A 26,615-nucleotide genomic window follows, 5' to 3' on the forward strand; every position below is an offset into this window, starting at 1 on the left:
TTATAACTTAAACCATGTAATTTTTTTTTCTGGCCAACAGAAACACTGACATAAAGATAACATTTCTGATATACATCAGAATTACTTTGAATATTTGTTTATAAATTATTGTAAGAATAAGAGTATAAAATGTATCATAAAAATGACATAAGGGGAAATGAATGCATGAACTGAATTGTATTTAAAAGGAGCTTCTTTTCAAATAATCAGCACAGGAAAGGATGAGCTAATGTCATTTTCCTGAGGTTACTCTTTCATCCTTGAAGACACACCTTGTGTTAGCAATCTCAGGGCTTGCTTTTTAGCAAATCAAGTCATCACTGGAGTAATCATAAATCTTTGTACATGATGGAAATTTTGAGTTAATTGGCATTACAAATTCTTGGTGTGATAACTCAGGACTGGCATTGATGAGTATGACTTTTTCAAGACAGACAGGCAAAGACTATAAGAATGAATTGTATATCCAAGATACATATCCTTGTGCTCTGACTACAAAATTCAAATGTTACTAAATTCACAGAAAGTTCCTGAGTGAACCTAAATCGAGGGTGGAGGTGGTTTCTTTGGGAAAGAAAAGGCAACATATAAGACTACTAAACCTCAAAATCAGGAGGAAAACATGGATTATTTTGAGGGAGGTTAGTGAAGAACTAATATAATCTTCTAAATCATAGCAACTGAGTATTTTGGGCCATCTTCCATGATAAGTAGTAAAATACAGAGCGAATTGTCTATTTGTTATCTTTAAGGCATAGCATTGTAGCTTTTAAATTTAGAATCTAGCAGAATGAAAGGTGGGCACGTATTCTGATCCATGAAAGGGAGATGGGGGGCTTCACTCAGACTTAGAGGTTATACTCTGCTTTAAACTAAGATCTATAGAACCTTCCTACTGCACTACAACGCAGAAGCATACTATAGATGTCGGTGTCACACTTTCACATCTTCACTTCAAAAGTTTGAACTTTTAGCCACTGTAGATATTGAATGAGAACTCTGCAATTAATATAACAGCCCTGTTTCAAGGAGGTGGCTGCAAATAACCCAGTGGGCCAAGACACAGACCCTCCATGGATCTGGAATTACATTAGTTACTCTGTGCCTTGTATTTGGAGAATGGAAGATCTTTCCTTTTGTGCATGCTTATGCGCATGGATATTGAACTGTTGCCTTCTCCCACTGATGATTACAACAATGCAATTTCCTATTTTTTAGGAAGAGGCTTTATCTTAATTCCTAAGACAGTGTCCAGTTTCTTGTTGGAAATGGAAGCCCATCCAAAGCCAGCCTGTTCCCCTAGGGCAATGGTAACGTGCTTAGCCTCTGCCAATCACTTATTGTGAGTGGCCAAGCTGTGTCTTCCCACTACTTCCCACTAGTCTTGCCACAAAGCCCCTGGTCAATGGTTTCCACCCTAAGTGGTACCCCAAATTATACTATTGTACTGGATACCGTTGTGCTCTGCCCAGATCCCTTCTTTTGGGTTGATATTTCTGCTATGGACTGAATTGTGTTCCTCCCAAAATTCGTATGTTGAAGCCCATACTCCCAGTATGATACTATTTGGAAATGGGGCCTATGGGAGGTAATTAGATTTAGATAAGGTCATGAGGATTGGGACCCTATGATGGGATTAGTGTTCTTAAAAGAAGAGGAGGGGATACCAGAGAGCTTGCTCTCTCTCTCCGCCATGTAAGAATACAGTGAGGAGGTGGCTGTGTGCAAACCAGGAAGAGGGCCCTCACCCAGGATGATCTTGGACTTCCTAGCCTCCAGAATTGTGAGAAATAAATTCCTGTTATTTAAGTCACCCAATCTATTGGTAATTTGTTATGGCAGTCTGAGATGACTAATTATCTATCCCTCTGCTACTGAGCAAATCAGCCACTGAGGCTCACATCTGTGTCCCTCACTGAGCACTGCCTTGCCCAAGGCTCTAACCCTTTCCAACGGGGGATGCCAAGGCCGGAATGGCTGATCGGAAGCTACAAAGATTCAGCTCCTTTGCCTCATTTTGGAGCAACTCAAAGTGGCCATCCCACTTCCCCCTGTAGGATTAGCCAAAGACTTAATTGCAACCAAATTGAGGGCCAACTCCTCCCTCTGCCTAATCTTGCCTTCATCACTTCCAGGCAGGCCTATCTCCTGGGATCACTTTCCAGTGAATCTTCTGCATGCCACCCTCCAACTTAGAGTCTATTTCCAGGGATCCTATTTAAGCTAGCTATGATTGCTTAATTGTGAATATCATCACTTCTTGGAGACTTTTAATGTTCTGCATCACCCATCAGAATCCTAAGCATTAAAGTTATTCTGGATTAATAGAGAATCTGTGGAGTCAGCACTTCATCCAGAAACCTAGTCCTCTTGGCTTTGGTTCTGTCCATTCTCTACTTCTTCCCCTTTCCCCCAGCCCACTCCTCAGCGTTTTCTGCCTAAACTGAGTCCATGCAGGCTGTACCCAATACTCTAGTGAGGCACAATTGTTTCTTAACACCAAATCCCGCTATAGTGCAGTGTTTCTCAGAGTTTTGGTGTTCCCAGACACAAGACATTTGGATTCTAGAACGTTTGGTAGCTCATTCAGAGAGATTCCTTTGTATCCATAATTATGACACTCCACAGCCCTTTTATCATGTCACTAAGTGCATAGAACTGTTACTTGCCCTTTTAAGACTCTTAAATATTTCCAAGGCAAAGTCCTTCCATGTTCCAGAAAATATGCAACTTTCAGAGATTCCAGGTTGCTCTCATGCTACACTTTTTAACTCTATCTATTGCTTATCTGGAACTCTGCCCTGTAATATATAACCTATTCAGCTCAATGTTGCTTCTGAAAAACATGATAAAATCAACATTATCTGTTGTAGCAAAAATAAAAATTACCACAGATCTAAATTTGGTAGCACATCATCAAAGGATGCTGTAATACACTTGTTGAGAACTACTTCTGAAGCTCTGAGCTTTATTAGTAATTGCTGTGTACATATGCAGTGCACTGAGGCAGCTCTCCTTAGTAACTCCTCAGTCCATTCCATACTGAGTTACCTGAACCTGAACTTGAACCAACATTTTAAATCAGGGTCACATTGTCCAAAGTATGTAAACCAAAAAATGGGTAGACCTTTACAGAATAGTAGCTGAAGAAGGATTATTCACGTTGGCCCTATCAGGCCTAACAATCTCAGGACCACCTCCCATGGGACGTTTATATTGTCAAGACTCCTGAATCAGTTGCCTCCAGTATATGTATTCCATTGTTTTTCAACGTGTACTGAGAAACACTCGTGTAACAAAATCACCTGGAGTCCATGAAAAATGCACATCCCTGAGTTCCACCTTAGACCTACTAAATCAGAATTTTGGGGTGTCATGCCAGGAAGATACGCTTCTAGTAAACTTCCTAGTTTACTAGAATGTAGTTTTTAATGCACTCTGACACTTAAGAACCATGGAGTTTATCAAATGGGCATATAGAAAGGCCTGGTCTCTTGATGGGGAAGTAGAGAGGCTGGGACTAGTCTAACTAGTCTTCTCATGATTTCCTTTCTCTTCTACCTCCTAGTATTTCTCTTCCCAGTTTCTAGTTTCCTCTTCACCTTAAACTCTTTACCCACCTCCCCCCATCTGCCCCATGCTCCAAGAAAACAGCTCCCAGGCTCTTCTAATCAACCCCCTCATCATCATAGAATGTTCTCATCTGTGCATCAAAGCAGACATCTGATTCAACCAGTCTTCAAATGACTCAGCGTCATTTTTGTGAAGGCTTCTTCCCTCTTTTCTTCCTTCCTCCCTCCCCTTCCCTCCCCTCCCCTCCCCTCTCCTCCTCTCCCTCTCCTCCTCTCCCCTCTCCTCCTCTCCCCTCCCCTCCTTCCTTCCTGCCCCCCTCCCTTCCTTCCTCTCTCTCACTTCCTCTCTCTGTCTCTCTTTCTCTCCCCTCTCTCTCTCACCCTCCCTTCCTGTGGAGATGAGAGATTTCTAAGGAGAGAGACACCAAATGGCACATTAGGCCTTCTGCAGTATTAGCCACCAGCTAACTCCCCTCTACTATTTTCCTTTTACCTCTTTTTACTTTTACTTTTCAAAATTTCTTCTTTTCTCTACTTCTGAACCCAATGTTTCTCTAAAAGCTCTGTATTTTTTCACAATGACACTCTTGGAAGCAATAGTGAAGGTTTCAAGAGGGAACAGGCAGGAAGCGATGGGGTTGGGGATTGGGCCTTGACTACGAATATTATCTTTCCTTACGTTTTGTCCTATTGATCTAACTATGATGGTGATGTGTAACCCCTCCTCCCCAGACTGGATGCTGTGTAGTGACATATTCAGGGGAACTCCAGCCCAACTACAGGATCCAGAAGAATAGTGAAGATACTTAGTATAAGTAAAGAGGTGAAACAGGGATTTCACAACATGTATCACACAGAAAGTTCCGAAAAATCGTTAGGCTTCTCTGCTTCTCCCTAAAATTTCCCCTGCTAACTGTGTGTCCCCCCATCCCCAGTATAGTTCCCTCACTGTTTTGCAGTCTTAGGTTTACCCCTTCTTCCACTCTGCATCCTCGTATGTCATGCTCCCCAAGTGGGCCCGCTCTGCCCGACTCCTTGGGAAGAGATATCTGGTCCTTGACTCTGACTTTTCCCTGTGAGAATCTGCATCCCTTCCTCCCCCTGAAATTCTGCTGAATAACATTCCCACTCCTTACATACAACCAGCTGACCTGCTGAATCATCCATAGAGTACGGGGCCCCAGGAATCTGAAGGGCGAAAATGACCATGTCCCTCTCCAGATCCCACTCCCTAACTCGCCCTCTTTGGAGGAACATGAATCATAAGCTACAAGAAGAGAGAAAGACAGGAGAGAGAAAAGGAAAGAGTTCAAATTTTGCTAGCTCTTTCAGGAGAGTGAAGATTCCTTTTCTTTTTTGTAAAGAATCCTTACCTCTAATTCTCTTCTCCTCATGAAACATCAGATGCATAATAGGTACCCACTTCCTAATGGTTATTGAATATCATTCTACAAAATAGACAAAATGAAGAGTTTTCCAGCTAATCTCAAATTGGTTTTATGTAAATTTTTTGAAGTCTTGTGAATTCTCTTAAAACTTATCCCTAATCAAATGTAATTACAGATAAGCACTTAAAAATGAAAAAAATAAGTCTGGAATTATCTGCCACTTTGTATTATTTGTGCTACTGCTACTGTCTAGTTATGAGTTGATTGTACTAATAAAAATCTAAAATACATCCTAGATCAAAATCAAGATAGAGGGAAGAGGAATAACATTTATTGAGTATACATGCTAAGGCCAGCTGCTGTCAACATGTATCATGTATTTATTTTTGTAGTAACTCTGTGAAGGATGTGTTGTTATCCTCATTTTTTAAATGAGGAAACTGAGGCTCAAAATGGTGAAGTAACTTGCCCAAGGTCACAGGAACAAAAACAGTAAAACCAGGATTTGCACTCAGGTCTACCAGGCTCCCAAGTCTGTAATCTTTATCCACTATAACATGCTGCCTTTTGATGCTGAATTTTATTCTACTTTGAGGAGTTGTCTTGGGCTTACTCTAGCTATTTTGTAGATGATGAAGAGTCATTTCTGTCTAAGCTTTAAATACCAAAGAACAAAGTACATCGTATTTCTATATATGAGAAGCCATTTGGAGTGTAGTACAGAAGATTGTCGTTTTGAAGCACTCTCACACATAGTAATTGCTGACCCAGTACAAGAATCTAACACAAATTGCCAGAGTCTTATTTATTATATTGTACTAGAGCCAGAAAACCTAGAAATCCAGTTCGGTATTGGCTTTCCAACTCCTGAGCTGAAAAGGAGCCAGGTAGAGCAAGCTGCCTTTCTCATTGTCTTTTTTCCAGAGGCCCCAGGCTCAGGCATCAATCATGTTTGCCCTATATTCCAACTTGAGTAGTAGACTGTGAGAGTATGATTCAGCCCCTCTAGTTTAACCTCTTCCATTTTATTCTACCACCTCATTCTTTCTTATTTTTTTGTTCCACTTTTAGCTCAAGTTTCTGGGCATATAAAAATAAAATGTAAAATGTGATAGGTGCATGCTTTAGTGATTTACAGAGGTGGTTTCCAGCTTCCTTTTAAGGCCAGAACTACGGATTTTGCTTTTGTTTTATTGTTTCTTATCTATCCAACGGGGCTGTAAGTTTCCTATAGGACAGGATCCAGGTCTCAGTTATCTTTGTAGACTCCTCTCTCTCTCCCCATGTGACTTATCCCAGTGTCTTGCACACTGTAAGCCTACAATAAATGCTTATACATGTGTGAATAAATGTAGATGATAATGGCATAGAGTCCTGTTTTTGTCCAATGCCAAAAGGGGTAGCTTAAATATCTCATTGGTGTAAAAACGTTTGTTGCAGTCTAAATGAGTTTCAAATGTTTTGTTCAAAATTGGCAATGGCCTCCATGTCATTTAGGATGCCTTTAGCTGCAAGTAACAGAATAACCAGCTAAAAGCCACTTAAAGAGTAAGATTAGATGGGATGATATGACAGCAGGTCTGGAGAGAGGTGTGGTATACAAAGTATCATCAAGGACCCAGGCTCTTTGCATCTTTTGTTCTTTCTTCCTGAGTGTCTCATGGTGGCCAGATGGATGCTTCGTATCTAAATATCTTGTCTTCCCAGACTTATTTCAGATGTAGGAAAGAAGAGGCAGAGAAATGTTTCTTCACACCTTTTTCGCCTTTTGTCAGTGAGGATATTTTTCCAAGAGGTCCTTCAGCATACTTCTCCTTTCCTCTCATTGGCTGGCAAGGGTCACATGCTCACTCCAAAGCACTGGCATCTGGTGAATAGGATTACCACACACTGTGATTGGCTTAGACCAGTCATGGTTCATTCAGTTGGAATTGAGGAGGGTTACACCGTTTCTAAGATATCTCTTTTTTTTTTTTTTTTTTGTGAGGAAGATCAGCCCTGAGCTAACATCCAGGCTAATCCTCCTCTTTTTTTGCTGAGGAAGACCAGCTCTGAGCTAACATCTATTGCCAATCCTCCTCTTTTTTTTCCCCAAAGCCCCAGTAGATAGTTGTATGTCATAGTTGTACATCCTTCTAGTTGCTGTGTGTGGGACGCGGCCTCAGCATGGCCAGACAAGCGGTGCGTCGGTGCGCGCCCGGGATCCGAACCCGGGCCACCAGCAGCGGAGCGCGTGCACTTAACCGCTAAGCCACGGGGCCGGCCCTAAGATATCTCTAAGTTAGATCCCTGCTATCTCCTTACTTGAACAACATCAGGATTCTAGTCAGAAGGAAGAAACGAGGAATAGGTGTTGAAGAGAAAAACAGCAGCATCTGTTACTTCCTACATGAAATAATTTGTCACAAGCAGTTTCTGCCAGAGAAATGAGTTTGTGAAATACTTAGATCCCCAAACAGGGGCAGGGGCCTCAAATTTATTTATTGCATATCTATTACATACGTATGTTATGTTATTTAATTTAATCCTCACATCGTCAACCTAGGATGTAGGTATATTCACCAATTTACAGGTGAGAATACTAAGGCTCAAGGAGGTTAAAAAATTGCTCAAATTTGCACATAAGCTAGAGATAGCCTTGAGATTCAAACCTGTGTATGTCTGACTCTAAAATCCATGCCCTTTTCTCCATGTTGTAGCGTTTAAGGGCAATTTTATGTGTCAACCTGACTGGGCTATGGGGTGCCCAGATATTTAGTCAAACATTATTTTGAGTGCTTTTGTGAGAGTGTTTTCAGATGAGATTAACATTTAAATTGGCAGACTGAGTAAAGCAGATTGCCCTCCATAAAGTGGGTGGACTTCATCCAATGAGTCAAAGACCTGTAAACAATAAGTCTAACACTCTTTTAAGTAAGAGAGAATTCTTCCTGCTTGATGGCCTTCAAACTGAAACATTGACTTTTTCCTACCTTTGGACTGGGACTAAAACATTGATTATTCCTGAGTCTTGAGCCTGCTGGCCTTCAGACTGGAACTGTACCACTGGGTGTTCTGGGTCTCCAGGTTTCTAAGTCACTCTGTAGATCTTGGGACTTGCTGGCCTCCACAGATTGCAGGAGCCAATTCCTTATAATAAACTATATATGTGAATTTATATATAATCTATTTATATTATATAAATATGTGAATATAAATTATGTATACAAATAAACCTATATTTATATTAAATATAAATATATACACACATGCGCATATCCTATTGGTTCTGTTTCTCTGGAGAACTCTAACTAATACATAGTGAGAACCTCTTTTCAGTTTCGGATGTTTTTAGTCCTAAGGGAAACCCTAACCAGCTCTTCAAGTTCTGTGATCCAGAAAAGAAAATATCCCAGCCTGCGTTAGGAGTGAAGAAAGCTTAATTGAAAGGTTTTTCAAATTTTAGTTGAAGGATGGAAAGAGAATATACGTTGCAAGTTTTCAGCAGCACTAACTTTCTAGAATGCCACATCCTGCACAGACCCAGAGAGTTTTAACTCTAGAGCAGCAGTTCTTAACCACTATGGCTAGGCATTTTGATGGGTTTTGATCAATTATAAGCTATTGTATAAGGTGTGTGTACCTATAAGAGTTAAATGTTGAAATTTGACAATGCTCTTTTAAATTTATTTATTTATTTATTTTTTGTGAGGAAGATCAGCCCTGAGCTAACATCCATGCTAATCCTCCTCTTTTTGCTGAGGAAGACCAGCTCTGAGCTAACATCTATTGCCGATCCTCCTCCTTTTTTTTTTTGTCCCCCAAAGCCCCAGTAGATAGTTGTACGTCGTAGTTGCACATCCTTCTGGTTGCTGGATGTGGGACGCGGCCTCAGCACGGCCGGAGAAGCGGTGCGTTGGTGCGCACCCGGGATCCAAACCCGGGCCGCCAGTAGCGGAGCGCGCGCACTTAACCACTAAGCCACAGGGCCGGCCTCTGCTCTTTTCAATTTATAAATTAGAGGAACAAATCCTCACTTTCTCACTTGTGTTCCAGTATAAAACAAAGCCTTAGATGAGAGAGGAATGAGTGGAGATCCAGCTAGCATGGCAGAAATTTCATATAACGTGGAGCCTAACTTATCAGAGTATGCCCATGGGCGTGCCTCTCCCAGAGGAACCCAAAGCAACGTAGGTGTCCTGACAGGAAAGAGTTGAGGACCATTAGTTACCCTAAATGTATTCATGGCATCACACTTTTGGAAAGAGCCTCTTCTCAGATTATAGCTGCCATTCCTGGACTGGGATATTAAACTGGGATATTAAACCTAGTACTTCTTTCTTGGAATGAGCTAACCTGGGAAACAGCTCTGCCCTAAATATAACATGAATCTGTGATTGCCTCTCCAGTATCCATTCCCTCTTCTCTTCACAGTAGCCCAAATTTCCATTGGAAAACATTCCACCCTTATCCTCAGCCCATGGTTTGAATGGGACAGACCCCACTTCTAAATCCAGGGAGTGACCCATCATTGGCCAAAGTTTAGTAGTGCATCCCATTCTTTTGCTTTCATTTGTACCTTTGATAAGTTAAACCAAATGAAATTATAATACTGTCATTTTATATGCGTGAGTGTTAAAACCATTCATTTGTTAAATGTAAACAATTTTAACATTAAAATTTGTATAAACCCTGTTTTGGCATATTTTGTTCAAATTTTAATACAACAGAAGTGGTCTAGGCTTCTTTTGTCTGAAAGCCCCAGTCTAGACCATGATACCAGACCACTGACCTCTTCACTAGCTGAGTTCTTCACTAGCCAAAGTTCTCCGTTAAGGTCTCTCTCTCCCTCTCTTTCTCTTAAGATTAAGCAGAAATTCAAGTCTCTTTCTTTAACTTTAGACCTTGGTCTAAAGGTATGATTCTAAGAGGAGTCTGAGAGGACTTCTTCTTCAACCATTCTTGACCTCAAACTCACTCTTTCCTCAAACATTCTCTAACCCCTATAATAGCATTAGTCTATTTTTACTGCCCCAAATTCTATTTTAAAGAAAATCTGATATAGAATTTATACCTTTTTTTGGAAGAAGAATAGAAAAGGTAATTATTTTAAAAATAAAGATATCAGGGGGCCAGCCTGGTGGTGTAGTGGTTAAGTTCACGCGCTCCGCTTCGGCAGCCTGGGGTTAGCAGGTTCAGATCCTGGGTGTGGACCTATGTACTGCTCATCAAGCCATGCTGTGGCAGGCATACCACATATAAAAAAATAGAGGAAGATGGGCACAGATGTTATCTCAGGGCTAATCTTCCTCACAAAAAATAAATAAATACAGATAACAGCATTTTTTGTGAAAGAAAATTAAGCCGGATGTTACATGTTAATCCAGTCTTAGAATGTAAGAGAATTCTCCAGGGTATGGATTCCTAACCCCCTAGAATATTCCCTGTCAGATTCATTCTCCAATTTGAGAACACAGAACTTTTAGTTTGGTGGCAGCTTTTACTCACGAAGTCGTGTGATGCTATTGGTTTCTCAAGCATGAAGCATATGAAGCCTTGTTTTCTCAAAATCTTATTTGCTGGGGACTTCCATACTATATAAAGGAATCCCACTGTACTTTTTTCTAGCTGAAGTTTTTGGAGGCAAAAGAATAATATCCTGTCAGAGTTGGTCCATTTTCAGTCCATTTTGAAGAAGAAGAAGAAAAAGAAGAGGAGATAGAGCAGGAGGGGAAGGAGGAGGAGAAGGAGAGAGAGAGGAAAAGAGGGAGAGAAACAGGGAGGGAAAAAGGGGACAGAGGAGGGAGGAGAAGAGAAGGAAGGAGAAGTCAATGACAATGTGATGCTTTATCTTTGACTTTGGACATTGTGGGAGGCATCTGGATATAGTTTCTTGATTAATGCCATTTTCACTGGTGGCCATTATCTACAATTATTCAGTATCCACATCCTATGATTCAGCGCTCTGGAACATTACCACACCTACAGAGACTCAATGGGTCTGAACCAACAATAGAGAATTTTACACTCCCACAAAGGTTAAGCCAAAATGACAAAATAACACAAAAAAACAAAAACAATCCACCTAAATCCAAAATATGGAAAATATTTGCTCTTTAAATTAAACAAATTACAGTAATTTTGTAATAAAATGAATTAGATTTAAAAGATTAACTTGATGTTGATTTGGGAGGATTCTTGCATTCTGTAGTATCATATGTTATAGTAGTATAATGATCAACTCTGTAGGTTTATTATACTGTAACAATATAAAATAGATATTCTGAATTCAAGCAGCCATTTTTTAAAACCACAGATGGCATAAATATCCATATACACGATGCAGTTGGAATTGGTGGTAAATTTATTTTTCTCCCCATTTATGGCAATAGACCTGTTAAGTGTGTGCCCGAGGGGCTACAATTAAGAATGAGGAGAAACACTGCTTAATAAAATTGGGATCAGGCTTTTAAAAAGAATTCTTTTGCTCAAAACTGCTAGAGAGCTGACCTGTTTATAAGAAATAGTTCTGTGAGAATTAGAAGTGGAAAGGAGGAGATAATGAAATACAGTTTAACCAGTAAAGGGCGGTGAACATATATATCACTTCACACCATACAAATATGCTGCCAGTTTAGATATACAGCTGTGGTTCCTTTTGTCAAGCTATTCTATTTCCTGTTAGAAAGGCTAACTTTGAAATACTGTTTTCAGAAAAGGGAGATAGAATAAAAACTTCATTAAAACGCTCAAATTATTTCCTCAAATTTCTTTATTGTTTGTAATAATGAGATGATGTTCTTATAAGTCATCCCTTTATTCATAGTTTATGGGAAATAAGGTTTCAGTCTTGACTGCTTACTGATGGTCAAGCATGCACATCTGGAAGTCACTAGAAGGTGTTGTTTTAGGTGAAAGGTCAAAATCTAATTGGAGATGACCTATCAATTAGGTACTTGGTTCACTGCTGTGGTTACATTCCAGCCATGTTTATCTATATAGGGCAGGAGGGAGGCTTGAAGCGGCTTTCTTTCCTCTTCCCCCTATAATGCAAGGAGGTTGCTCATTAGCAACGTAGATCACGTCCAAATATTGCTACTTCATTTAGTTCTTCATTAGCAATTGTGAGAAATAGTAATTGAAATACCAAGGAGGGTAGATATAATTTAATCTATTATAGTATGCATTTTTAATTTTTTCGTTTAAAATATAAAGTCTACTTTTGGTGGCGTTCGAAGGAGCTTATAACTCAAAGCACAAGGAAGAACGTGAGGTCATCATTCTTTTACCATGCAATACTTCTCACACTTCCGCGCCTTTGAGCATTATTACCCTCTCTTTTCAACCTGATAAACTCCTACTGGTTCTTCAACACCAAACTCAAATAGCCCCTCTCCTCTGAAGGCTTCCCTAGCTCTCCTAAGCAGAGGTCTTCCAGAACCACACAGAACTGCTTCCTCTCTGTTGCCCCTGTAACAATCTGTTTGCACGTGAGCTTCCCTATATTACTCCACATCTATTCCTCTTGTCTAGCAAGAGGTGTTTACTGGCAATCAGTAAATACTTTTTTACAAATGACGCATTTTAAAACAATTTGACTGATGATGTGTCCTGCCATCCAAGGATCAGACTATATCAAGGCATTCCACCTATTTAGATTGTCAGAGGAACAGAAAGTAACTACACAGGATGGTAAGAGTTAACATAATTCTAATTCATTTTAATTCACATTAAGTCTTAGTGTGTTATCTATCTATCAACTGATCTATCAAATCTTTTCATTTTTACAATAGGAGTGGTCTTTCACGTTGCCATCTACATAGAGTTTTCAAGCCCATCTTCGTGGAAATGTTTGTTTACATGGGTTTAAGAAATATGTAGTGCTGTTTTCCTAGAGGCTTAAGAAATACTTGGCTGAACAATATAACTGAAAAAAAAAAAAAGACTTGAGGAACAAAAAGTACCAAAGAAAACTTAGTGTTCATCAGAATTAAAATTAGCTGAAGGAAAACAATAATCGTAAACTAAAAACCTTTTCCTGCTATTTGGATCATCAGCTTTCACTTCCAGCAGCTTCCCCTCCTGAGTCTCAAGTTACGAAAGAGGTTCCCCATATGGGCCTATCAATCTGACAGGCAAGGCCATCTCACTTAAAAATCTCTCTTTAAAATATGCAAAAAGGCTAAGGGGAAGGTTCAAATTGTGAGCCTGCCTCTGCTGCCTTGTTGCAAAGGTTCACCCTTGTGATTACTTCATTATCACTCTGGATTATCTATTTACAGCAGCCGAGGCAATGCATATCTAGAATCGACATGGAACAACCTCCTCATTTCTCATGCTCTGAGGCCTCCCTTCGGACTGATAATTGTCAAGCATTCCTTCTCTTTCAGCAATCCAAGGCTCACGCCCACCAGGAAACAAAGGGTCTCTTTGAGGATGAATCTTGAGACAATCCTGGCCCCCTAAAAATTACATGCTGGAAAATTTCTGAGTACTGAAATTATTGTGTTTCTCTTAGAGAACTCTCTGTGGACCTAACTAGAGAAATAGGTTATCAAAGGAAAGCTTCCCTCAAACCCAAGAGAAAAGAAAGGACAACTGTGGAAGGAAGTCAAGGGAGAGTGGATGAAATAAACTGTGCACTTTTGCCTCCGTAGCAGTGCCTGCCATAGTGACCATTTGCAAACTGTTTGCACATCTATTGTCTCATTTGGATTCTCACAACCCTCCTGTGAAATAGTTATCAATATTATTCCTATTTTAAACGTAAGTAAACTGAGATTTAGTGATATAATTTGGCCAATGTCACATAGCTAGGAAGGGATAAAGCTGCGACTCGTATTCAGATCTTTTCATAAGAAAGCGTAGGCTTTTCACCCCACCACTGTAAAGCTTCTTGTGCTAAGCCGGGAAAGCTCCCTTAACCAGAACCACCTCCCATCATAAACTTTTCAGGAAGGAGCCTAAGAATCCTTACCACTCGTCATTTTATTGATGAGGAAACTACATCAGAACCCTCAGTTTAAATGTTCTGGTTTTGCTGTACTTAGCTTTAGGAGAAAAAAGCAAAATCATGGAGGACCAGTTCACATCAGCAACTTCATGAGAAAACCAAGAGGAGCAACTTTCAGGCAAAGCCTGTGGTCAACGCACATTCAGTACTGTACAATGAGAAATGAAGCTTTCGATGTTGACCCCAAGGAGCTGCAAAGTTCTCCATCAACCCACCTCAATGCCTTCGCGATCTGTAGTCTTCATGTTCCAGGACAAAGTAGGCTGATAAAATTTGCTGGGCAGTGTCACAGTGGCTGGAGAAAAAAGTTTTGTAACTGTCTCTGTGACTTAAGAAATTCAGTTTACTTGTATATATTGGTTTACAGAGGATTCCTATGGGCAAAAGGTTATTTTGTCTATTTAGGACCTTCCATTTGTTTTGTCTCAACTTCATTTAAATAATTATACACTGTCCAAAGCAAGGATGGTATCTGCTAACTCTTTTGTCCTTACTCACAGTTCTCTAAATGCAGAGGGTATTCACAGTGTGTTCTGGCATATGAAATTTTAAGATACACATGCCAGAGCATCTTCTAGTCTATCTTCTATACAAAACTTATGTAACATCTGTGATGGAGTTCTTATAAAAAGTCACTAACGATTCAAGAAGGAAGTAGTTGTATTTCACAGGAAAGAAGAGTGAGGACAGCATGTTCACCTGCTCTGTGACATACGTATATGGCTTTCATTTTATTTAAAAATCGCTAATAGAAATTGTACCTTTTCTCATGCCTCCCACTGTCCTTCATTGCAGGATATATTACTCATGTCAGACCAAAATTTACCTCTTGCCCACACAAACCTGCTGTTATCTTGCTGATTGTTACTGTAAATTACTGACATCAGCAAAGCTTTGTCAGGAAACTGAGGTAATTGAAAATTCCAGAGAAGTTGAAGAAAATGCATCCCAGATTACTTTAGTCTTCTTCCTCTTTTACATAGTTCATGTTCCTCATCTGAGTCATTGCTAAAATAGCTTAAAGGCTATGCTCACATTCAGTATTAGGGAGAAGTCTTATTTATTCCTGGTCCCCTTTAACCTACGTAGTGAGTTTTGCCTCACTAATTTTACAATTCAATCAATACCTGGATGTTGGTAGTGGAGATTGGCGCTGCTCTATGTAATTAGTGGTTATCTGAGAAATGAAGTTCTTAATCCATGTGGGTAAAATTTGTGCCCCAATATAATCTCGTAAATGGTTTTCAAAAATCTTCAGGTGCATTAAATTACAAATTTCTGGTTTGCATTGGGGTCCTCCCACAGTTCCTTGTTTTTACATCAGTCACTTTCTATACTATTTGCTGTCTTGTCACTGAATTGTTCTATTTGGCTAATGACCTGGGAAGCGGGGGACTAGATGTTGCTGACAGCCTCTTTCCAGAGGTCTCACACATTTTCTTGGTTCTTGCTGGGTTTCAGGATTTGTGCTGGGTGCTGGAGTCAGAATGTTCACAGTCTTGACCTTCAAGGAATGCATTGCCTTTAGGAACCCAACCCTTGAATAGTGCATTAATGAAGCATATATAGGATGCTAATAGAAACCCAGAGGAGAGGTATGTATAAGATCAGGGTTTCAAGAAAGATTGTCTTAAGAAAGTGACCCTTGCGCTATGGTCTGAAGGACAAAAATAAAATAGAGGGAAGTGTGTCCAGGCAGATGCAATTGGAGGGATGGTGAGAGATGATGCAAAGGGAGGCAAGGAGGAGCCAGCTCATGTAAGCTTTGTGGGCCAAGCTAAGGAATATGAACTGTATTTTGGGTGCTTTGGGGAACCACTGAAGGATTTTTAAAGAGGGCTTTGGCATGGTCAAATTTGAACAAGTGAATTAAATCAGTGAACACTTATTGAATATCTACTTGGTGGCAGTAAACTCACTGAGCAATGGGACTACACAGATAACATGGTCTCTACCATTAAGAAGCTTACATGTTTAAGTAGAAGATAGACACAGAAATAAAAAAGTACCAAAAGAGCACTTTTGGTCAGTGTAGGCATGTGGGATGAGTTAGAAGTTGATAAGACCACAAGTAAAGTTCCGGGTGTGATGGGGAGAGGAGGGGACTAGTTGTTTCTCTTGAGCACATTCTTTTCAACCATATTTAAGGAAATATGTCAACATCACACTTGTTAAGACTGTGATGAAATAACATTAAAGTAAGGTGTACACAAAGAGCATCAAGAAATAGTTTTTAAGAACATAAAATGTGGTATCCTTCTATCTGCCAGAACCTCTGTCAGCTCAAGTGACAGCTCTATCCCTTGCTGTGGTAGAACGAGGCAGCACCTTGGATGAGACTGGGACAGTGTGACCAGCTAAGAAGCTATTAGGACAATTCTTGAGACTGATGGATGCCTGAAATAAGGGGGTGACAACGGTGATTGAGGAAGAGGAACTGGGAGGAGAGATAATGGAGAGTATGACTCACAAGACCTGATAACCCATTTACAGATATAGCAGGATGACTCTCAAGATTTCCACCTGAGTGACCTAGGAGGTGACAATCATCAGGTTTTGGGGGGGATAGGGGAGCAGGAGAAAGATATGGCCATGTCTCTTTTAGACATATCAAATTTGAAGTGCCTTGGAGACCATCAGATGGCGATGCCCAGTATTCATTTGGATTTGCAGGTCTAGTGCCCAGGAGGGAAATCTTACTGGGAAGATGCATTTTTGAGTCTTTGGTATATAGGTAGGACTTGAAGCTGTGGGTGTGGAAAAAGTCACTGAAGCCTAGTGATCAGAATGAGAAGAACAGAGAGCCCCAGAGGGGCCCTGGGAAATGCTATCATTTAAAAATTGCGTAAAGAAAGCAGATCTTGCTCAGTGGGTAGGAAGAAAACCAAGAAGAATGTGGTTAGGAATTTAAAGGAGGACTTTTAAAGAGGAAGTCATCAATGGAGTTAAAAGCTGCCTCTTCTGTGTGTGAAGATGTGCTAAGATTTTCAAAACAAATTAAATACATTAGGTGGGATTGTTATTGCTAGTAACACGCAATAACTGGCTAATGGCATATAAAAAATACCACAAAGCTTGGAGAAAAGCAAATTAAACCAGGCTTTTAAGATGATATACCATCTTCTAGAAATAAAACGTAAAGGATGGCATGCTGGCCTTCTGTGAAGAAGACGTAGACTTGGGTTTATTTTTCTTAGTAAAGAGATGAGAGATTTTCAGTGAACCATTTCCTGACTTTCTTACCTGCACCTTTTGTGGCCCACTCACGGGTGGGTGGGCAGCAAGGAGTAATGGGGCAGAACAGAGCCCCAGGGTACATCTGAGAACTCCTGCCAGAACTTGGTCTCACTGATTCTCAGCTTTAGGCTACTGGCCACCAGACCAATACATCAATATATCAAAACATACCAGTTGACTCACTCCTGACTTGGGCTTTCATGTTGTCTTACCCACAGAACTCTCAATATTCTTCTTAAATCTCAGTGATATAAGTACGTTGCAGGAGTTATTAGCTGATTTCACAGGAGATGTGGAGCTGAAAAAGGTTAAGATCATATAGCAGTTATGAATCAGGGGAGAGGGCATATCTCTGTAATTTCTATTACTGAACTCAGGCCACAACAAAACCGTAAGGATCTGCTTGGATTTCCCCACCTCCCTTCATTTAAAAAGGTTACTGTATTTTTCTCTGACATTTCCTACCTGAAGCAAGGCTTTGGTTCCCACACAATACCCTTTTCCTCTGCTTTCTGCTTCTCCTATTTTCTTGGCCTGCCCTCTGACACTGTTTCCCAATTTGTGCTTTCCTTTCTCATTTGCCTCTTCTTAGCACTGACATGAGCCAAAGCCTGTAACCATAATGTCTGACTCACTTGGTGCTCCTCCTGTTAATGGGCACCATGTGGAACAGGAGGCAGGAAAATACTCTTTACAGGAAATCAGACGATAATGCTTGCACTTTGGTGCCCTTTGAAACAAGAATTTAATTATCCTAATTAAAAAGATTACCTTATAGAGGACATTTGGGAAAAAGAGTAGGCAGTTTGTCTTTTTGCTTATGACATGCATCTCAAAACCAAAAGGGATATTTCTGCTGGTATTTGTTTTATCTGTTAAAGTCCAGGCACCAAGAAAATGGTGAGATCAAAAATTGATCTTGATTTTTAGAACAACTCAGAGACTGAATACCGATGCCCTGACTGTGGTTGTTTTGGGGGTGTATTAGTTTCCTAGGGCTGCTGTAACAAAGTACCACAAACTGGATGTCTTAAAACAACAGAAATTTATTCTCTCACAGTTCTGGAGGCTAGAAAGTCCAAAAGCAAGGTGTTGGCAGGGTTGCTTCCTTCTGAGGAATCTGTTCCATTTCTCCTAGCTTTTGGTGGTGGCCAGCATCCTTGGTATTCGTTGGCTTGTGGCAGCATCACTCCAGTCTCTGTCTGCGTTTTCACCTGGTATTCTCCCTGTGTGTGTCTGTGCCCAAATTTCCCTCTTCTTATAAGGACACCATCCAAATTGGTTTAGGACCACCCTAATGACTTCATCTTAACTCGATTACGTCTGCAAATATGCTATTTCCAAATAAGGTCACATTCATAGGTATCAGGGGTTAGGACTTCAACATACCTTTTGAGGGGGACACAATTTAGCACAAAGAAGGAGGTAGGCTCAGGCACCATCTCCCCTTCCTTCCGGGGCCCATGAGGTCGCTGTTTTCTAGGTCAGCATTTGAAATCCAGAACTTCACTTCTCTTCTCCCAATAAAAGTGAACTTGCCAGTGCCCCACTCCCTCAGGGACTCAACTCTCAGCTATAAACTGATAAATTAGCCTAAGAGAAGGTGAAAGTAGCTGATTATAGGCAAATATCACCCCTCCCAGGCATTTGCATTTAACAGATGACTTTCTGGAGACGGTGCCTTAACCTAAAGGTGCTGGTGGAAATTTTGCAGTGGGTAAGATTTTCTTTTTTAGTAGACAGGTCTTTCCGTGACCCTTGAATCATCACTGTCTCCTCTATCTGTGAAGAGGATGGGCCCTGTCTATCTGTTAGTTTCTTAAGGGAAAGTTATTACTACAATTTGTTCTGTCTTTGTATTGCTTGCATTTGTTCATCCCATGATTGTAACTGCGCCAAGGGAGAAGATTTGCTCCTCACCAGGAAGTCCATCAAATGAAAGAATTTTATTTTGGAAAATGCCAACCTGGGGATCAAGCATGAAGAATATAAGCCTATTCTAAACCGTGGATAATTTTCAAAGAATGAACAGGCGAGAGGGAGAGAATTTGGTTGCTAGGAAAATAGAATAAAATAAACATAAGCCTTCTCCCCCCTTGTTTTTCCATCTTGGGGTGGGCTGTGCTTCCCAGTCTTGCTGTGGAATGTTTGTCCCTCCCATCTCAGTGGTGACAGACTCACAGTGATGCCTACGTGTCTGTCTCACAGGTGTGGGATTTGATACTTGCCAGCTTAGCGAGACTTTGGATGAATCTCCCACAGTGGTTGTAAAGAGAAAAGGAGAGAGATAATAGTTCACTGGCATCAATAATCTACTTCCCAACCAGCTGAATGTTTGAATAATAGCCTCGGCACTTGCCCTCCTCCACCCCCTCCCCTGGCTCCGCCACTGTCAGATTCTCTTCCCTTCTCCACAACTGGGAACTCTAGGGAGCAGATTGTTTTGGCTGGAATTAGCCGGGCACAGATGGTGCCACCTGCTGCATGTTCCTTACTTCTTATTGGCTTCTCTCTCAGTTCTGCAATTTTTTGTATTTTTTAGAAGTTCAGGGGAAGGGGAAATGGCTGGGGCCCTTGCTCATGCCTGATTCTAGCACAGCTGTTTTGAGCAAACTGGCAAACGTGGGGACTGTGCTGGGCCATGCTGATTGGAGAAGGTGCTTCCAGGGGAATGTGCCACAGTGGCGGCCTGTTTGCTGTATCTGGTGCTTTAGTTTCCAAAATACAAACTTTCTTTGGCCCAAACAGTTTCTGTTTTCCAGGCCGACAGATCTGCCTGTGGCCAGAAACAAGGCAGGTGGTCTTGTGAGAGTCTGAGAAATGAGATTTCTCTCCTTTTAAACTCAGAGGGACATAGAATGTCACTGCCCGTTTTATAGGGGAGGAAATTACAAATAGGCCACAAACAGGTTGCTAAATTCATCTCTATTGACTGGGAACAATAACCTCTGAGTCTTCTGACTCTCACAGGGTAAACCTCATAGATTAATAAACTGAGTTTTCTCACTTATGAATATATGACATTGGACCAAAAGACCTAAGAAGTCTCATTCCTTAAGATTTTCTGAGTTTTATCTGTAAAGTTGTTCTTGAGTGGTTATGAACAGGAGATCACACTCTAAATCATTCACATGGCCTGGGAAATGTTCTTTCTCCTGTTCTGACGTCATCTCACAACCTTCTCTCCTTCCTACTATGCTTTGTTAGATTGGCCTTTTTATTCTCAAAAAGCCAAACTCAATCCTGCCTCAGGTATTTGCACCTGCTGTTCCTTCTTCTTGGAACACTCTCACTCCAGATCTTCCCATGACTCACTTCTTCTCATCCTTCAGGCTTATCTCAAACACCACTGCCTCAGACAGACTTTTCCTGACACCCCCTTTCTTGTCCCCCAGTGGAGATGGCCTATCTCCCAATCCCATCTTATCACTATTACATCACCTTCTTTTACTTTCAACCAAACACTCAGCATCATGTGAAGTGATCTTATATAATTGTTTTGTTTTCTACCTTCTCCACTAGAATGTAGGTCCCTTAAGGTGGGAATATTGTCTATTTCTTCACTACTGTATCCCTAGGACATAGAACAGCTCTGTTCTTAAAGCATCACTCAACAGTATACGTATTATTGAGGGAATGGTGGTATTTTGCCCTTAAATGGAGGAAACATCAAGGTATAGAAGAGAGCATGCTTGGAACTTTCATATCGGTACATTCCCTACGGCACGTGGAACTCAGTATTCTATTCCTCTGTGTGTGTCTTTCTCTGACAGATTATAAGAAACCTGAGGCTGGTAATCCTATCTTGTTCATCTTTGTATATCCCATAGTACCTGGTATTATGCCTTCCACATGGTAGGCACTCAATAAATTGAACAACTATCAATGTTGTAACTGTTATTTACTAGTATTATTTTTCAATAGAAGCAATAAAAGCATCTATGCCATAACGGGATACCTGGTGTCTAGTCTCAGCTCTGCCAGTAACTGTGGGATGATTTGGGCTTTTATTCTTTCTGAGTCCCAGAATTTTAAAATCCCAGGCTTTAGACGAGAGAATATCTAAGTTTCCTCCATGCTCTTTCTTTTGTTGATTTCAGTCCATTCCAATTTTCCCGTTGTAGATTTATGAATCTCCTATTGCTCCTGTTACTCTGCTTCCTTGTTTCTTCTTCTGACCATCTCTGGTCATTCAGTGCACATGGGATTTAGAAAAGCCATGGCTAGAGAAAAAATAGCACTGAGGACTCACAATTGTGGGTGGAGAGGCTGAATGGAGCCACAACTCCTCAATGGCCATACGCATTGTCAAAAGTCTTGGCGAAAACTAGTGGATAAAATGTCTGAACGGCAGTTAGTGGGTTTTTTTTGTGTGAGTAAGATCAGCCCTGAGCTAACATCCAATGCCAATCCTCCTCTTTTTGTTGGGGAAGATTGGCGCTGGGCTAACATCCCTGCCCATCTTCCTCTACTTTATATGGGACGCTGCCACAGCATGGCTTGACAAGCAGTGCGTTGGTGTGTGCCCGGGATCCAAACCGGAGAACCCTGGGCCGCCGAAGCAGAGTGTGTGAACTTAACCGCTACGCCACGGGGCTGGGCCCAGCACTTAGTTTTTGAAGAGCATTTCTCAAAATTGAGACTGTCTCTGGCTCTCAGTTAAAGGAGACTCTACTCCAGAAGTGGTCAACAGCCCACAGACGATGATGTGACATTTTAGAGTAATATAGGGTTTCTAAAGCAGATTATTTTCATTTCACTCTTGCAAGGAAGAGTTCTTGTGGACTAGAATGATCTTTTTGCAGGAAGTAGGGAAACTAAGTCATTCCTTTTGATGTTTCCATAGCCATTTGAAGGAGTGTTTTACTGTGATATGTCGAAGAAAGAACTGCCAGGAGACTGGGGTTCTGACAGTCTATGCTTAACTACTTTCTAGATCATTGTGAGGCAGAAACAAACAAATAACCAGTGTGGTCTCAAGAATATGTGGACTTCAGTTTCCTCACCTCTAAGATGCAAGTGGTAGATTAACTGCCTTTATTTTTCGAAGTGTTACAAACATAAAGATTCTCTTCCTGCCCAATTCATAAGAGAGTTTCATTGAAGAATGAGAACAAGATTTTTGACAATTTTAATGTAGACACAAGCTATGTTATAATTTGGTCAGGTCCTAGAGGCATATATAGCATAGTTATTGGCTAATTTGTAGGTGAGGGCACCTGACTGAAGGGATCATAACAATTCCTGGAAAAGTATTTGTACAAATCATTATTCTAATTTTCATTTTTAAAATCAAGGTAGTACATATTAAGCAGCTATTATGGTTAGAACTCTTCTTGTTCTGATAAAATTTTTTTGAAAATTCCATCACCACTTATTTTAAAGTGAGTGAACTTTCCTTTTGCATGGAATTGACTTGATAATATGAAAGCATTTTATATTGCAGAAAAGAAAAAAGAGTGACTACTTAGAGGTTAGGCTGATTATTCTCAAGCCTACTCTCTCCAGCAATGGCATTTTCAGTGTTAAAACAAGACGGGCAGAGTGGTTTGTAACTTCTCTTTTTCCCCCTCTTGCTTAGATGTACCTCCAACCGGAAACCTATGAGCTCACACTTTCTAAGCATGTTCAATAATGAAGTGGTAGACCTCCACTGAATGTTTCAGGACTGCAGGAAGTGGTTGAGGGTTATTCAATAGTTGGTATTCTCCCTTTACGTCTGTACCAATCCTGGGCTGCACTACAGGGTTGGGAAATATAGTTTGTGTTGGAAGTGGTATCTTTCAGAAGAGATGTAAAAACCAAGGTCTAGGTTGCTTGTGGTCGCTAAATATACCATAATGTGTTCTGTGAGTACAGAGATGTTCTTGAGGTTCCTCTCTAAATTTATATTCTTTATTCATGTATTGTTCTTTTTCACGTACTTGAAGACTGTAGTCCTCTTTTTCTCAACAAGACTAGAATGGAGTATAACTCTTAATTCTTTGTCTTATAATAAGACTGTTTTAGGAATGGATAGAAGTGATTCTCCTTTAAGGAAAGGTCATAAACTAAAATCTAAGTTTCCTATAAAAAGAGTAAAAATAAATTAATATTTTCTCTGTTTTATTGCTGGCATATAAGTTATATAGAATTGTTTTTGCAATGCTGTCTTCAGAAACTTTTATTTTTTCAGTATCAACATTTTAACTGTTTTCCATTTGTGTAAAATAACAATATATAACATGTCTCAAAAGCACTCCATTCAGACTCCTTCTATCTCTTGGGTATTGTTTTTTAACACTAGCTATTCAAGTGTGCACACACAAAGCTAGCAAACCTACACACATACACACACACATGCACACACACAATCTCATACTTCCCTTTGACTGCTCTGAAAATGGTCAGAATGGGATCATAACGCACAAATCTTTTTCTGAATGTTTCCTTATGTTAGATCAGTTCCCTCTGAGTTCTGTGCTTGCCAATGCTCAATTTCCTGCCAGGGCAGTAGTCTATTTTTAACATTTTGGGGGCTTATTCTTTGTTCCAAATCTAACAGGCATATTCTGTGGAGTAAAAGAGAGAAAGCTGACTGGGTGCACTTACAAATCAGGATCATCAGGATTTGCAATTTCTGTAGAATTAAAGATATGAATGAGAAAGACCAATTAGAATACTTAAAAGATCATTTGTCACCCCTTTAATCTTCACGTATTTCTTACTCATCATTTTCTTTGACTAAAATTATTAGAATCTTTGTCATAGTCATCTCAAGGCCAAATGGGAACAGTAGTGTTCATTTTATATTTTTCAATATTTTGGAGCATTTTAACATGTCATCCTATCTAATAGGTGGTAAGCGACTGTTTTAATAGAGAAAGTTTAATTTGTGGCATAAGGCATATTCAGCATCATATCATCTCAGTGTCATTTCTCTGACTAATTCCATACTTCATATACAAATGAAGACTGAGGGATTTGTTTCTGTTATTTAACAGCAGTTGTTTAACTCAGAGATTAATATAGCATCTTCAACCCTGAAACAGAGGCCCTCTGAACCATCAGACCCAAAAAATTGGACACGGCCTATCAGCCCAAAAGAACATGTTGCCAATTATCTCCATGTTTATTTAAATATTTAGCTCTAAAGGAAGCAATCATTCCTTTATACTTCTTTAAATTTAGTATTGACATTTTTATTTTGGGAAAGGAGGTCTTTTTTTTTTTTTTTTTTTTGACATGGATACAGGAAAAGAAAACTCTCCAATAAAAATATTGTCTAAAAAGTTTGTTTTGTCTGCATGATTTACTAAATATGTACAATTTCAATTCACAGCGAAGGTAACAAAGATTTAAACAGCCAACATCACAAATGTCTCAAGTTCTAAAAAAAAATCACTGTGCACAGTTTAACAATTTAATTGAATAAAAACCAAAGCTAAGCCTTCAGTCTGAATCTTTTTTATGATGGGCACAAGCCATGTATTTTCTTCATCTTTGTTACACGATGCATATTTCAGTGACTAAACGCCCCTTCCCATTTTAGTATATTAGGTTATGTCAGTACATACTTAAGAGAGGCATAAATTGCCTCTCGGTACACCTATATGATTCGTGATGTGTTCACATATATGTCATAATATTTATTAATATATAAAATGATCAGATGAGTCACCTGTGATTTTTTTTTTTATGTCTTCAAATGTAGGAATGTTTTGTTGTATGTATAAATTTTTTTTAATTCATGGGAGTGCTATTTAAAGTGATAATAATTTGACCAGTGTCCCCTTGATGGAAGATGTCTAGAAAGAACTATTCTGCACTTGAAATACAGAAATTCCACATCTCTACCCAATTTAGGTTTGTAAAGCTCACTACTATATGAATCTGAATGTTGTGGTCATTCTGATATAATGATCAAGTAAATGAACCAATTAATCATTAGAAACCAATGTCATTGAATACAGAATAGTTGAGTTACAGTTAAGGAGGGAGCCATAACTTTGGCTAACTCTATAAAATCTATAATAAGGTTGTTTTCAGATATATTTTTTTCCCACGTAAATTCTTTGGTGTCTTCCCCCCTCTTTTTTTAGTGCTGTGATTGATGAACATGCAATGTGAGATTCAAATAATTGCACCGAGCATGTTTATTTGAATAATTGCCCCATTGCATAGTCAAGTAAATCTGCTGAGTGTGTGTGTTTGAATGTTTTTACATGTACATGGGATCACAGACTCAGATAAACGCAGCTGTGTTTATTACAGCATGTGGGGCTCCAGATATGTACATATTTGTTTGTGTGTCTATCCAGGGCCCTACAGCCCCCAACTGGCCTTCACACATCTTGGAGCAAAAGCGTGGTTGACAATTTTTCAGTTCAAATACACGTAAACTTACTATCGGGCAATTTCCTCAAATTTGTAACTACGATTTGCTTTCATTAAGGCTTACATCCTTAGAAAGATAGAAAATGACCTCTTTTGGGGGGAGCTATCTGATTGTGAAAGGTATCTAATAAATTTATTCATATTTATTCAAATACAGTCCCTTCTTTTCTCCTTCCTCCAAGCCCTCCCACTCCACCCCCAGTTCAATTCACACTAAAGAAGATGTACATTTTGTTTAGTTCTTGCTGAGAAATTCTGATACTCTTCTCTCTTCCCAGTTATTTCAGGCCTAGGCCTACAGTGGCTGTGAAAAAAGAAAAGATCGCACAGATCTGCGAGAATAAAAAAGGCTTTTGGAGAAAATGGACAGGGATGTTCAATTGTTCCAACATTTCATCACCCTCCCTTAACCCCTTATTCTAGAAAAAAAGGGTTAGACTCCAAACTAAGAGTGTGGGAAGAGGTACTACTTGATAAGGGAAAAGAGAAGAATACATCTGATGTTACTAAAATGCATGTCTCTTGATTATGGAGTGGGATTTCTTGTTTTGACCTTGGAAAGGAATCTTAAGATAAGCCAAACATTTTTACTCTTCCCTAGAGTTGTAAGATTACGCAGCTCTAGTGCACAATAGTGTTAGTGGATAAATGGCATTAAAAAAAATCTTAGATATGGGATATTGTAGTGATTGTCACAAATTTATGAGTGTTATCCTGATATTTTCAGACTCAGGTATTCTGAGTCTGCCTATGAAATGAAGTCAGAAAAAAATGACAAAGAAGGGGGTGACAAGAGGGGGAAGGCAGAGTCTGCCGACTTTCCCACGCGCACGCTTTCTTCTTTCCAAGGAGAAAGAGTAGGTTGCACACTCCTTGTTTATTGGTCCTCTCTCTTGTGGATTGGGACACAGATATGCCCATGGGCATCAGAGACCTACATTGCTTTAAAGGAGGCCACAGGGATTTATTCTACCCAGACAAAATTTAATGGCTTGATATTTTCAGGTTGAATTAATAAAGTTATTGCCTAAGGTCCTTAAAACCAGAAAA

At 39.9% G+C, this 26,615-nt stretch overlaps 1 protein-coding gene and 1 long non-coding RNA gene across 4 annotated transcripts in view; one reads left to right on the forward strand and one right to left on the reverse strand.

Moving 5' to 3' along the window:
- Positions 1-26,615, forward strand: part of LOC147916253 (uncharacterized) — a 145,454-nt gene that overhangs the window by 29,498 nt on the left and 89,341 nt on the right. The window lies entirely within an intron of this gene.
- The window catches only part of ZEB2 (zinc finger E-box binding homeobox 2), a 131,302-nt gene continuing 128,963 nt past the window's right edge, over positions 24,277-26,615 (reverse strand). For all 3 annotated transcript variants that reach the window (XM_087435124.1, XM_004423849.3, XM_014782440.2), the window contains one exon: positions 24,277-26,615. This exon is cut by the window's right edge and continues 3,186 nt beyond it. The gene's annotated coding sequence lies outside the window, so the exon portion shown is untranslated.

The sequence above is a fragment of the Ceratotherium simum genome, chromosome 9 (genome assembly GCF_057802395.1).
Source record: "Ceratotherium simum simum isolate JZ-2026a chromosome 9, ASM5780239v1, whole genome shotgun sequence".
Classification (NCBI taxonomy): Eukaryota; Metazoa; Chordata; class Mammalia; order Perissodactyla; family Rhinocerotidae; genus Ceratotherium; species Ceratotherium simum.